Source organism: Astatotilapia calliptera, chromosome 13 (genome assembly GCF_964374335.1).
Source record: "Astatotilapia calliptera chromosome 13, fAstCal68.1, whole genome shotgun sequence".
Classification (NCBI taxonomy): domain Eukaryota; kingdom Metazoa; phylum Chordata; class Actinopteri; order Cichliformes; family Cichlidae; genus Astatotilapia; species Astatotilapia calliptera.
Genome location: NC_137434.1, coordinates 5,359,554 through 5,373,639, shown reverse-complemented (window position 1 = coordinate 5,373,639; position 14,086 = coordinate 5,359,554). Strand labels below are relative to the sequence as shown.

At 41.1% G+C, this 14,086-nt stretch overlaps 1 long non-coding RNA gene across 1 annotated transcript; it reads left to right on the top strand.

Moving 5' to 3' along the window:
* The first annotated feature begins 243 nt into the window (after positions 1-243).
* On the top strand, positions 244-3,378 carry LOC145419780 (uncharacterized). Its single transcript, XR_013901119.1, has 2 exons — positions 244-638; positions 2,908-3,378. It is a non-coding gene; the product is annotated as an uncharacterized LOC145419780 (long non-coding RNA).
* Positions 3,379-14,086: the final 10,708 nt, after the last annotated feature.

Sequence of the window (14,086 nt, the reverse complement as noted above, 5' to 3'; positions counted from 1 at the left end):
TGTTGTGAATTGATCAGTAAGCACATCACAATGTGAGTGGATAATGACACAAAGCATGCTGCAAAAGCAAGCCAAGAGTTTCTTAAGTCAAAATAGTAAAATACTCTTTGAAGGGAGAGAACCTCACAGACAGTCTTTAAGAATGCTAATCAGATGGCCCACCTCTGATGCTGTTGGCCAACAGGGTAGTGGAAAACTGTGCTACTGCTGGCTAAAGATAAAAGAAGTGAAGTGGTGGAAGACATGTTTGGAGTTGGTGAGAGAGAAGGAAAGTCAGTGTAGGGACTTTAAATGAAGGGATTATGACTGGTAATAAGAAAAAGGTTTAAGTGGAAGGTGGCAAGTTGTTGTGCAAAGGATGTTGAAAATATAGCTGCAAAGCAGAAGGAAAAGAGGAAGACCACGGAGAAGATTTGTGGCTGTAGTGAAGGAGGAGATGCATAAGGTTGGTGTGACAGAGGATACTATAGATAGGGTGAGATGGAGGCAGATGACCTGCTGTGATGGCCCCTAAAGTGAGCAGCTGAAAGAAGAAGAAGAAGACGAGAAAAGCCCATTGAGTTCTAGTGCAGTCCCCTGAGATGAACTTGTGGTATTTGCAGAGCTGTGGGGATGTGGAGCTTCCTGTATTGTCACAGGTGAATATTAATGGGTTTGCATGTCCAATACTTGGTTAACCCATTAATATTCACCCCCCCCAAAAAAAAGAGTTCCTGAAAGTAGTAATTGAAACAAGTTAATCAGTGTGAATATAAAGTGCAAGAACATTTGCATACAGTGATCCTTACAGGGAAGTTTACTTTGTATTTTCGTTATCAGATTTTATCAGATTCGCTTGTAGGTAACAGTGAAGCTGGGATTTAGGCTAAAGAGTAGAATGTATACATTTATGGTCTTAGTGTCTATGCTTTAAATATCTCAGTAAATCTGACTTCCCTGTGAGTCATTGCCTGTATGTGAAGTGAGGCTAGCTTACACAGCTGAAAACATCTGCCCAACAGTAGCTAGCTGCAGTGCTATTGCTAGGCTAATGTCTGAGCTTACAAGAAAGGTTAGCCATTTACTATTTTCAGTTTGGTCTAACTTACTATTCTATTATTCTAAGCATCCACATTGAAGTCATAGCTGTTCAGCCAGTGTTTTCTTTTATAAACGTTTAAAGCAAGTCATCATCTTTGAAACCCCACGTTATTAGCTTTTTTCTTTTAAATACTTTGTCAAATGAATGCTAATCCTTTGAGGGAACTTAAGTTTCACATAAGGAGAGCCCATAAATACATTCTCTGTTGGTTTTTCTTCTCCATTAAAATAATGATGACTCTGGTGGACATACAGTATGTCCTGACATTCAGCCATATAGTCAGATAAATGGGTGGTGGTCTTGCATTCCTGGTGCTTTCAGGTGGTTCCAGCATGGTGTCTCTTGACCCACTTTCCCCTCCTGTCTGCTGGTTGGATAACACTGCGGTTTAGCAGCGCTGAGAGTTCACACCCTGGGAATAGTTGGCAGCTATAGAAGGAGGGGTGACGGAGGAAGAGTAGACTACTGTAAGACTGTGATTAATGAGCAAGTGTTATGGCAGCATCACAGAGAACAAAGAAACTAATCTACAGCACATGGAGAGTGAAAAACACTGCACGTACCAGAGAGTGGATCTAAAAACACATCTGCCAGTCAGTAATAGAGCTGGAGGACCCCAGTTACGGATACGTTGATGGTGAATGCTTGGTGAATACTTGGCCACTGATGTCGAGTTGCATAATTTAAACTGAACAGGATGTTCCTACAGCTTTAAAGTGTGAGAAAAGTGGCATGTATTTAACAGAGAGGCCGAATAAAATTATCCCACACAAGTATCTACAGACCCATTCATGTGCATTCCTGTGCGTCTGTGAAGGTGTGTGTATGTGTGTCAGGCATTGATTAATGTCCAAGTGCAATGCTACAGTTAATCTGATGGGCTCAGCTTCAGGCTCATACCCCCTTTTCTGTTTGAGACAGGTGTGTGTGCACAGAAAAAATACAGTCACTCACCTCAGCCATAAATCAAACACTGGGGCTAATTCTTTCTGTTCTGGTTGTTGTGAAGTTTCCCAAACAAAATCTTAAAGAGGCTTCCAGCCTGCTTTTAACGCAGTGTTGGTTTCTGTTACAGAAGACTCAATCAATGGTTCATCCCCACCAAACAAACAAACAAACAAGCTTTTAAATACTTTGTTATCCTACGCTACTTTGCAACAGTCCCGAGCCACCCATCATTTCTTTATTGTTTGCTAGAAAATGGGAAATAGCCATTGACGGACACATGTTCACTGAGCTACAGTATATAAGGAAAAAACAGAGTTTGCGCAATTCTAAAGAGCTTGAAAGTGAACCACCTTTATTCTTCAACATAGCCTGAACTCACTTAGGAAGGTTTTCTTGTATTTCTTTAAATAGTCTTAAGGAATAGTTCTCCAGGCTTCCTGAAGGACACTCTGAAGCTCTTCTTTGGATGTCGACTGCCTTTTTTCCCCCTCTGCTTTTTGTCAAAATGATCCCACACTGTTTCAGTAATGTTGAGGTCTGGGCTCTGGGGAGGCCAGTGACTGATTGTGCTCTGTTGTGGGCACAGACAGGTGAACTGGTGATGGCTAACAAACTGGATGTAGTAGTGGTAGACTAGCAGGGGAAGATGGCCATAGTGATCGATGTTTATGTTGGTTGAAAGAAAGCCTGTGTCACAAACTGAGTCATTTTTGCTCAGAATGGCAAATGGTGTGATTAACTTGAATGCCTCGGCTAAAACTCGCAGAACTCTTAGCAAAATCCTTTAAGACCTATTGCTGCTGCATAATTTGGTGTAAGATTTCTCTGAGTAAACGAGTTTGTCTGTCTCTTGTCTCTTTCTTTTTTCCCTTTTGAAGCTGTGTCTTGTCTGTGGGTCCAGTTGGAAGGAATCTCCTGGCTGGCAGGGAATGAAAGAGTTCCCTGGTTCATCTCTGATGCTCCCAAGCCGCCGTCCGCGCCGACTCTCTCCATGGGCCTCCGTCTCCAGCTCTCCCCGGTGGGCTAAGACCTGCTCAAGGTCCCCTCTGTGATGTGGGCTGCCCAATAAAAGCCGACACTAGCTGTATTCCCAGGCCCAGTTTCCCCCTGAGTCTTTATCTTTCACAGCGTTGGCTGAGTGAGAAGGCTTGCCAAAGAATTAGGTTTCAGCCGGCTCACACAGACTGTCTCAAAACCAAGGTTGGAAGGAACTGAAGCAACTAGAGCATGTGTGTGTCTGTGTGTGTCTTTTTTTCTGTCTGTAGTCAAGATCCATCTCAGCATTTTCCGTTTATATGAAATGAGGCTGATTGGAAACTCTGAACTCATTAAAACTATTCTGCATTATCTTTAAATAGTTTTTAACGGACAGATCCATATCACTTATGTATGACCTACATATTGATGAAAGATGCATACTGGCAATTAAGTATCCATTATTGTCACTGTCACAGCCTATGGTTGATGAAACACTCTGGTTAGTTAGTAGCCTTGCATGGATTTGTAGTCTAGGTTAGCTTCAGGACATTGCTCTCACTTTATCAACTGATTATTGCTGCAAATGTACATATAAATGTGCTCCATTTGCACACCTCATATGCCCTGATTCACACACTGATTGACTGTGAGGAGGATAAAATTTAAAGAGGGTGAAACTCCAGAAACACTTGAAGCAGAATTTTATTATTTGACCAATGCATTTCAGCCCATGCATGGCCTTCTTCGTCGCAGAGGATAAAATTTGCCAGCAGGTCAAAATGGTGTGTCGGGTGGATCATATAAAAACTTTCAAGGAGAGATTACTGTGAAAGCTACCTGCGTTATAGCTTCAACTGAAAATTGGTCATCTCTCTTTGTTTTGTTTTTCTTGAGGACTAATGGTAGCTACCATGTTGCCAAACAAGCTAAAGGAGCAGTTGGAAAGGAGCCACTTCTTATAAGTTCTGTCTCCTGGAAAAAGTGCATGGGATCTGGACCAGAGGCTGCAAGAACACTTGTTTGGTTGAGAGTGATGTGGGGATGGATGATGTGGGAAGTTATATTTTAGTGAAGCTTGTTGGAAAGCAAAGAGGTTGGAAGCATCATGTTGAAAAGTGCCTTCATTAAAAAAAAGTAGCAGACTTAAAAATTACTTGAATTTTACTCATTAAACATGAAACACGAACTCCTTATAGGCTGTACCACAAAAACATATCATCTGTCAGTTAATTCCATTAAAACTGACTACCAGCAACATGATGAAGAGCTCCAGTTCAGTAACTTTGGTTAGCGGAAGGAAGGCCTAGCAGACAGCAATCTTACTCACACAGGCCTAGAAACCTGTCAGCAACCATCTGGTAACCACAGGTTGGCAGAAAAAATGTGTGTTCTTTGCCTTTTTAGTGAAGGACTGCTGAATGTTGCTGGCGGTTTCATAAAACCGGTTTACAGTGTTACATAAAAAACTTCAGTCAGCATCTTCAATGCAAACTACGGGCGTCTTTGGCAATCTTCTTTTGATGCAACATCCTTCAGCAAACACTCACTAACACTTTGGGGGTTTGTCCCTAGTGACCGAAAGTGGTCAGGGGATCACCGCGCAGTGTCTAGGCCTGTATGACTGATGCTCTAAGCTACCTGTCTTGGACCACATGGAGATGTTATGAGCAGCAAAACTGTTCAGAGGCTAAGACCATGTTTTTAAATGCTGATCAGCTGAACATTTGGACTCTTCAAACCTTTAAGTTATGGGTAAGAAAAGAGTGTGATTATGGTTTAAAAAAGAAAGAAAGAAGGAAATCTATTGACTGAGGTATCCAGATAAAGAATAAGTTATCTACATCTTTTAGACCGAGTGCACACTGCTTCTTTGTCATTTCACTCCAATGGTTGTCAATGGTTGGAAAAATCATGACATGCAGCATTATTTTATTTAATATGATTGCTGTTTCAGGGAGTTTTGCTTGACTGGGCTGTGTTGTACATTGTAGCTCCATGAAGCATCGATTCTAGCTCATTGTATTAAATACTCATTTTACTGACTGAATGTGAATAATCTGAATCTGAAAACACACTCAGTGCTTAAGTCCGACTTATCTCTGATATAACCATACTACATACATACTACTACTCATGTGTTCATGAATGTAGGTGCAGTAATGTACATGTTCATGGTTTTCAGCGCCTCAGCAGCTCCTCTGACTTCTCCCTGCCTTGCAGCTGAAACAAGCTGAGCCTTTTACAACATATTAGATAGTAAAAGATTTAGTCACTGAGGTAACATATCAAACAAACATAGCCAAACAGGTGAACACGCTTAGTTCAACCAGATGGTCGTTTATGCAATGTCACATGCAAATAAACATTTAAAAAGGACACAGAAGGAGAAAAAAATCCAAGCTGTAAATCCAAGAACTTATACTTTGGTCAGTCGGTCATATTTCAAAACATGGATCCATCACACACACACACACACACACACACACACACACACACACACACACACACACACACACACACACACACACACACACACACACACACACACACACACACATAAACATCCCCGGACAGAGTTCACCCAGTCATTCCATCCTTGCAGTGGTGAAGTGGTTTTTCCATTGCTGGGCTCTTAGCATGACAGGGCGGTCCAAACAGCAGTGAAATATTACATGGGTCCGGGTTATTAAAACTGTTATTAGCATGGCCAATTGGGGCTAAACAGGACCTGACTGTCACCCTAATGACAGGGTGTCTGAGGGCTGGGAAAAAGAAGGGGAGGTGGGCTGCTGAAACCTCTGACCATCATCCACCAAACAGCCCCACTGGATTCCCCACCACTAAAATCCATCCACCCAACCACAAGCAACCACCCCCTTATCCCCCCATGTGCTCAGAACTCTCTGGATCCCTGGCCACAAGAGAAAAATAAAACTGTGGTATTGACATTCAAAGTTACGGACACACACGGACATGAAACCAAATAGAAAAACAAGTAAAGACCTTTTTGCAGAAATAAATGCTGACATATGGATTCACATGTAAATAACATATGGTTATACATAAATAAACAGCCAATGCAAGGATATGAATACTTGTTATTCATATCCTTGCTTTGGCAAGGATACTTGGATACCTAGTTAAGTGAAGCATAGAAAACAAACACATATACATACACCATCGACTAACAAAAAGACTACAAAGTGGGACAAACAAATACAGCAATAAATTGTGTCGCGTTTATGGGAATGGGATTGTGGGAAAGTGTTCCCAGGTTTTTCCAAGATGGTATACCTGTAAAAGGAAGTGCAAAATTAAAATGCTGCATCCGTGTATCAGGAAGGAGGCTATTCAGCATAACAAATATCCTCCCTTTACTTTTAATTATTCAATTATTTTAAATTCTTACATTTTTAGGAACTTGGAACAGCAAAGAAAATGCAGGCATAGTATTAACTTCCAAGAAAATATGGAGAAATTATTAGCAGTTGTGCTTTTCCAAATTCAGCATTCAGCTGTGTCTTTTGCTTCCTGGTGAAGTCTATCATCCACTTTCGTTGAGCTCATTTTTGGTCTCCACCCGTTATTAGCACAGCCTCTTGTAGTTACAGGAAGTTTCTTTTTCTTGTGCTTAATTTTTTATTTAGAATTAAGATTCACATTTACACATTTAGAAGTTACAAAATGGTTTCTCATCCGAGAAGCTTCTTCAGTTCTAAGAGCAATTGGTGGAGAGTCCCAGATTTTAAGCCCTATGAAAGTGTCCCCAAGAGCGTCACGGACCCCCTATTGATCATCTACCTAATCACATGACCATCTCTGTGTTCTATGTTTCAATGTCATATTTTATTTTGGTAGTAATTTTTCTCCTATGTCTTGTATTTTGTTGTTTAATTGAATGTCATTACATTTAATTAGTTTCAGCTGTGTCTAGTTCCCAAGGTGTCTCCATTTCCCACATTATCTCCTATGTATTTCAAACCTCAGTTGGTTAGTGTCCTTTATCAGAGTGTCTGTTAATCTCATCTTCTATTCTTTTCCTGTTTCCTGTTTTAAACTGTTTGTGATAATACGGCAATTTACTGTGATAAACCAGTGAAAATCAGTCAGAGTCCAGCAAGAACATTGTGTATCTGAAACAGAAATGTTGCCATAAATCGTGATGTAGTTTCTGCACAACGGTATTTTAACTGCAAGTTGTACTTCGAATATTTGGAGACAGGTTGGCTCCTACCTAGCGACCCGTGCACTCGCCTTCCAATGCGCAGAGGCAACCACTTTACACATCACTGCAATCCTTCCTGATCATATGAAATATGCAGTTATAATTTTACTCTAGTCTGATAGAGACTTTAGTTAACACATTTTCCAGTCTATGTACAACATCCAAATGACATATACTAACAGAAGAATCCTTAACAGACTGTTTGTGAATGCATTTTTGAAGTGCCTCATATTTGTCTCTCCACATGATTACTGTTTTGCCCACCGAACACTCAACCCCACAATCTTTAACATCTGATACTTTGTTCCACCAGATTGTCCATATAATAATAATATGAAGACTTCCAGCATTCAAAACATGTATTTATACAAATCATTTAAAAGCAACTAAGCCCACATTAAATCTCTCTTTTATCCCACTCAGCTTTTTATCCTGACACTCCCCCCCCCCCCCCCCCCCCCCCCTTCTTATACAGTTATAAGTCAAGACTGCAGTAAAGTGAAGCCTATAGAAACTCACAGAGAGCACAAAACATAGTTACAGCCCTGCAGTGGACGGTGCTGACCAACTACCGTGAGGTTTGGTTGGAGCCAGTGAGACCACTGTGGTTATCACTATGTCTTAGTTTTCAAAACGGAGTTATGCTAAACCCCACCACCCCTCCCTCACAGGCCTGCAGGTCTCCATTACAGAGGCAAATCAAATGAAATATCCAAACATGCAGTGGATATCAAAACGCTACACACCCTCAGACTTTCTAGTTAGTTTTATTGCCTTAAAGCCTCAAATGAAAAGACGATAAATCACATTTTATCCACTTTGACTTTAACAATGGAAGCAGTGCAGACAGTCAACAAGAAACTTAAAAGGTCATCACACAACTTTATGCATCACTTTCTATTTCAGCTTCAATTGTCCAAGTTTATTTTAACCATTATATCTATCTGCAAGGAATCTTTTTGGCATTTTAAGTTATTTCAGTGTAGCTGGTTGAAGAGGAGCCAGTTTATAAGACATCATATATCATATACATCTAAGGCGGTATTATGGATCTAGATCACTGTGTTTTATGGAAGGTTTGACCCAAATTACACTGCCAGGTATTTACTATTTTCCTTCACGTCAAAGGGATAACAAAATATGAAGATTTCCAGTCCACTTGCATCCACAGTCAGCCACTCAGCCATCCATCTGTCCCAACATTCAAAATAAACGACAGCTATACTATTTCCAGCTCCGGCTTCGTCTCTTACATCAGCACACGGAGTGGATTTGAAGTAACAAACAAGAGGTCTCCGCTGTGAAATGTGAGTCCAAAAACAAAGCTCTCCCTTCACTGAAACAGCCCAACCCCAGCACACAAACGTATACATGCACACCTCAGACTCAAGCCCCCCACCCCCAATATTGCTGTTCTTAGCAGACCTTTCACCTTTTCCACTTCCAACAGTTAATCACAGGCGGGGTTGCGGGAAGTTGAATTGGGGGTGACACTGGAGCAACGGTGAGTTGTGGCCCTTCAAACAGTCACCAGAGACAGAGCTGGTAAATGTGTGTACACGTGTGCACACATATCCTCTTAGATTTACCCACAATTCTTTGCCTCGTCTCTGTTTATTTGGCCTCGCTAATGGGGGCTGTCACGGCCAATCGCCTGAACCAGCCACTGATTTACTCCAGGTGAGGTTTTGGCCATTGTCCAGTTTAAGGAGCAGCCCTGACCCATGGCCCCTGACCCGCCTGATTCTGCCCAGCACCCTAAACAGAGGACAGGGCTGTTGCTGAGGGACGAGGCGACATGGGGATTAGACCAGACTGAGAGGTTTATGTGTGGAAATGGATACTCCCCCAGTTCCAAAGCCCTGACCTCACAAACTCACAACCAATGCTGATTTACATGCTTCTTAATGCAAGAGTGCAAGAGAGTATTGATTGTACAAGTGGGCAACAATAAAAGTTCTGTAATATGAACCAGCACTTGCTTCTGGGATGTTTGTGCAAGTGGAAAAGCACTCGATGGCCATTTAATCAGGGACGTCTGTAAAATCTAACACAATTAAATAAAAGAATGTCAGTCAAATTCTATCTCTATTTGGAGGAGTCAAAGGATATAATACAAATAACTGCCTGGCTTACAAAGCCCTGCATTATATCTTTTTATATGCACAGGTGAAATCAGTCTGAACAAGCCTGCAAACACAAAGAACGACACGGAAACTGAACAGAGCTACAATGCAGCACTATGTTGTATAAAAGAGAACGTCAAGAAAAGACACACAAACTTGAATTAAACATCTGTTTGCAATAACGTACATGTGAATAGTTTACCTCTCAACATCCATCAGATCACTGGAGACCTGTATGGTAAATATAGGCTCGGGATCATCCCAGATGATGGCAGAGCTCCAAGAGTTAGCAACATGCTACAAAGACAAATTTATAGAGATGCAAAATATTGTATACATTTCTACATTTTCTTTTTGTTGTGCATGTTCCAAAATGAACAATAATATTGTAACCAGAGACAGGCCAGCAATGAGCTGCAATCACGTTTATCAGTAGGTTTTTGGTCATTTTTTGTCCCTTGACTTCCAAGACATGGGTTAACCCTAAACTATCATTCTGATAGCACAGGGTTAGGTGTAGAGTCATAATCCAGGATAATTCATCCCTCAGAGGGTTAATTGTTAGTTAACCTACAGCTGTGACCCATAAGCCACTTGTGTTACTCCACTCAGTATTAGTACTTCATTACTTTCTTTGCTTTGTGAAGTGTATGTAACCCAGCTGGAGAAACAGGTTAAAATAAGATGAGCTTTATAAGATATTTGTTTAGTTTCAGAATCATTCTTTTATTTGTTTTATTTTATTGTCACAAGAGTGATAATGTGAAATTTTTTTATTTCAACACTTCCTGCTGTGCCAAGAGCTTTATTTTGAAGTTTTCACAGGAAGTTGTTCGTTTACATGGCGTATTGTTACCAGCCATTCAAGGAAAAAGAAAAATCCTACGCTGTCTTGATTAGCAGCAGAAACTGCCTCGGTTACTGAAGCAAGGCTTCATAAAAGTGTTAAAAAGTGTTCAGAAGTTATCGGCTAACATTTCAATAGTGAAGTGAATGTTAGACAGAGCTGCCGAAATCAGCTAAAGGTGGCGGCTAAGTTAATAGTGTTCCACGTGTCTCGGTCAGGTTTTTTAGTGAGCTTTGAGCTCCACGAGAAAAGACCAGTGATTCCAATTGATGGCGAGCCTCCCAGTGTGATTTCCAGGATCCAGATCTTCACAACCAGTCAGACGGCCAATGGTTTATCTGATTTCTGGTAGGATTCCACCAGTCACCCCGCCTGGCAACAGTGAACAGACAAAAAGAGTGCACTCTGGACTATAAAAACACTAAGTGTGAAACTTCACTAGACTTTTTGCTGACTGACGGATCATTACAGATCATTCCCTCAGCCGATCTGCGCTTTGACTTGACTGACCCTCTATAAACTCTAAGGAACAAACTGAACTATAAGGTTGCAACCTAACAAATACTTTCAAAGGGACAATTTCAGTGATTAAGGACAATGCATTTTATTTCTATTTTTATTTTAAGGGCCCTAGTTGTTGTTTTGCTGTGAAACTCTTGTGAAACTGTTACCTGTTGAAACTGAAGTCACAGTTAACTGAAATTTCTGTGTGTTATGGTTATTCGCACTCATGTCCAGCTCCTCCCCGAACCTAGAGTGAGGTGTACTTACCCAGGAGTGGGTTACATGTATTTATAGAGTTAGTTGCCTCACAGCAAAAATGTGTTGGATTCAAATCCAGGTAGGGTCCTTCACCAAAGAGTGTGCATGGTCTTCTCATCTACTGTGCAGGTTGTCTGTGGGAGCTCTGGTTTTCTTGCCATTTAAAAACATGCTTGCTTAATGCTGTCTGTGACAGCCCAGGACGTTCTTATAGAAGAGATTCTTAATAAAGCTCATTTCCTTGTTTGAAAAAGCTGCACAACTAATGCTCTTCCCTGACAGTAAAAAGAATAAAGAAAAATAAAAAAATATGCAAGTTGGTGGAAACAACCTCTGCATGTTGTCACCAGGTTTGCCTTGAGCTTTATTGCCAATTGAGAAAAATGTCATTCCAATGATATGTTACTCACTTTCAGCTTACTACAGTATGCACAGAGTGTTGCTAGGGCGTGATCCCATCTGTTTCATATGTTTCAGTGCAGTGTTAAGCCCTCTGACCACATGTACAGTACATAACATATTCAGCTGACCTCTGAAACACTGAAAACAGTCATGGCATGCTTAAATATAGATTGGCCATGTGGCCATGTTAATACCACTATGCAGTGTATGGCTTTATTGTTGGATGATCTTTTCTACAGACTGTAATCTACGCACACATATTGTACATACACCAGAGACAACATGCCAACATAAAGTTATGAAACACATACTTTTACCTTACTTCATCCACGTGGGAAATTTTTACATGAACATAAAGATTTACTCATGATAGACTTGAGTGTGACCCAGGACAGATCTATCTATATATAGATATAGATATATTCCCTGCCTACAGCTAGCTGGTTTTTGCTTGGTATGTGCATGGTGTCGGTACATGACCGGAGCTGATGACAGAGACCGAGCAGACAGACAGCAGCTGTCAGTCTGGCTCAGTTACAGCCAAACACCACCAACACTGATACGTATGGGCAATATCCCGAGGTCCATGTCTGGGTCAAAGAGCTCTAGAGTTCACCATTGCCTTTAACTTGAGGCTGCCCTTCTCACACCAAGTGGAATTTTGGCCATTCCAAGAGAGGGAATGTGGTGTGGATACTGTGGTACGCAGAGTGTGTTTCACTGTAACTCTGTGTTGAAGGAATTCAGCTTCTTTTTTTCCTGTTCCAGAAACTCAGAATGCCTTATTTGGGAAATGCATCTTTTCACTACACACAGATTGCAGGGATGCCGTTATAGTGGGAAATAAAGATATTGAACATGAAATAACATTGACTGAGGTTCACATACCACACGTGGTCAGGAGCTCATTCTAGACATTTCATTGGCTTTAAGAAAGTCGGGTCTAGAGTCAGATCAGTCTGACGCACGTTACTGCTGTTGTTTGCTGAATATTAATAAATAAAATGAACTGCACTCTCCCTGAGTGTGAAAGTGTACCTAGACATACTCCCATTTGATTAGTGTTATATTTAACAAGCACATACTGTAAGATAAACAGTGAAATAGGCTGCCGTGCAACAATATTAGCTAAACAACCACTATCATCTTTCTGACTAAGATAAGCCCATCTCCAAAAAACAATGATATTTACAGTTTCAGAAGCCAGTATTTGACATGTTACATTGGCTTAATATTGAAACATCATGTAATGAATGACTAAAAAGTACTTTAAAACATCCTAGAGTTTAGCTAAACACTTAAGTGTGTTTAAACACTGAACACAAATGTCACTGAGTGTTTTAGATACCACACAAACTTAAGGAAATATATTTGATACATTTGCTACATTCACTGTTTGTGCTTATGCTGTAACCCTCTGTTATTTACTCTTTATTTAATAAATTTTTCCAGTGTGTGTGAAATTTACTGCATGGATCCAGACATACCTCCTTCGTCTTCTTGAAACTTATCATTTAAGTAATATATGATTTCTCAACAGGGTTTTGGGGCTTTTGGGTTTATCATCCTCACATTTTATGGTCCTTTTCCAGGCCAAGACTGCAAATGGGTACTTAACCTAACACAGACTCAGGCTGTAATTCAGAAGGCCCCCTCTGTGTTAGTTATATAGGCTATCCCCACAACCAAGAGTCCCCCCCATTACCCCCTGCCTTCCTTCGTCTAGTGCTTCCAGTTTACTTCCCTGTTACGCCTGACTGGCATGGTGTAGACATGGGACCTCGTCTGACGGGCTCTGGTTGCACTGGCGATGTAAACTTTCTACAGATGGGGAGATGTAACAGAGGAGCCACATACATGTAAAGAAAGCATTTACTGTATGCGTATACACGCACACAGTTCTCAGTGGGAGTTTACTTGGTTAAATAAAGATATGTACATACATATAAGAGCGCAGGATGGCTTTACACATGAAACAAAAATGGAAGAGAGAGGGAATGCAAGGGGTTATGTGAGCGGACGTCTGGAGCAATAAAGGCTGGTACCAGCATTTAGAGTTTAAGGGCCAACAGGGCTTCAGATATGAATCTCGCCGAAGCATGGCGACCTCTGACCTTCTCCCAGAAACCCCTGAGGGGTGTAGTGCAGTCTTTCTGCCTAACTCTCCCTGACCCCCTCTGTCTTCCATCTGCACAAGTCTATTACATCCATTTATTTCAACGCTGCAACAACGATCTGCAAATAAACTGCTCTTTTTCCCCTCTTCGCTCTATTCACTCTCTGTCGCAGTCGTCCATTCATGGTCCGAACAGAGCCATCGATTCATCGGCCGGACGTGACCGTATTGTGTTAGAATGCAAGGATGAGAAAGGAAGAAAAGAGGGAGAGACACTGAAAGGCCAAGAGTGGTACAGAGGTCAACATGGAGGACGGAGGATGCGGGTAAATGGCTCAACATTCGACCAACTTTAGGCCATTCAGTCAATTACATTACATTCAGACCTTTCAGGCAATTGATACAATAGTGCAAAGGACTCCGTGCTGGTTTAGCACCAATTATTCATCCACTGTAGGGTGGAACAGATTTGACTTATATGTCATGGGAAAAAGTCTTTAAGCTAAACTACATTACTTGTACATTAGCTAAGGGATTGATGAACTTTAGGCCTTTGGAAGATTTGGATAAAATCTTCTTACATACTACTCATACTTACGTC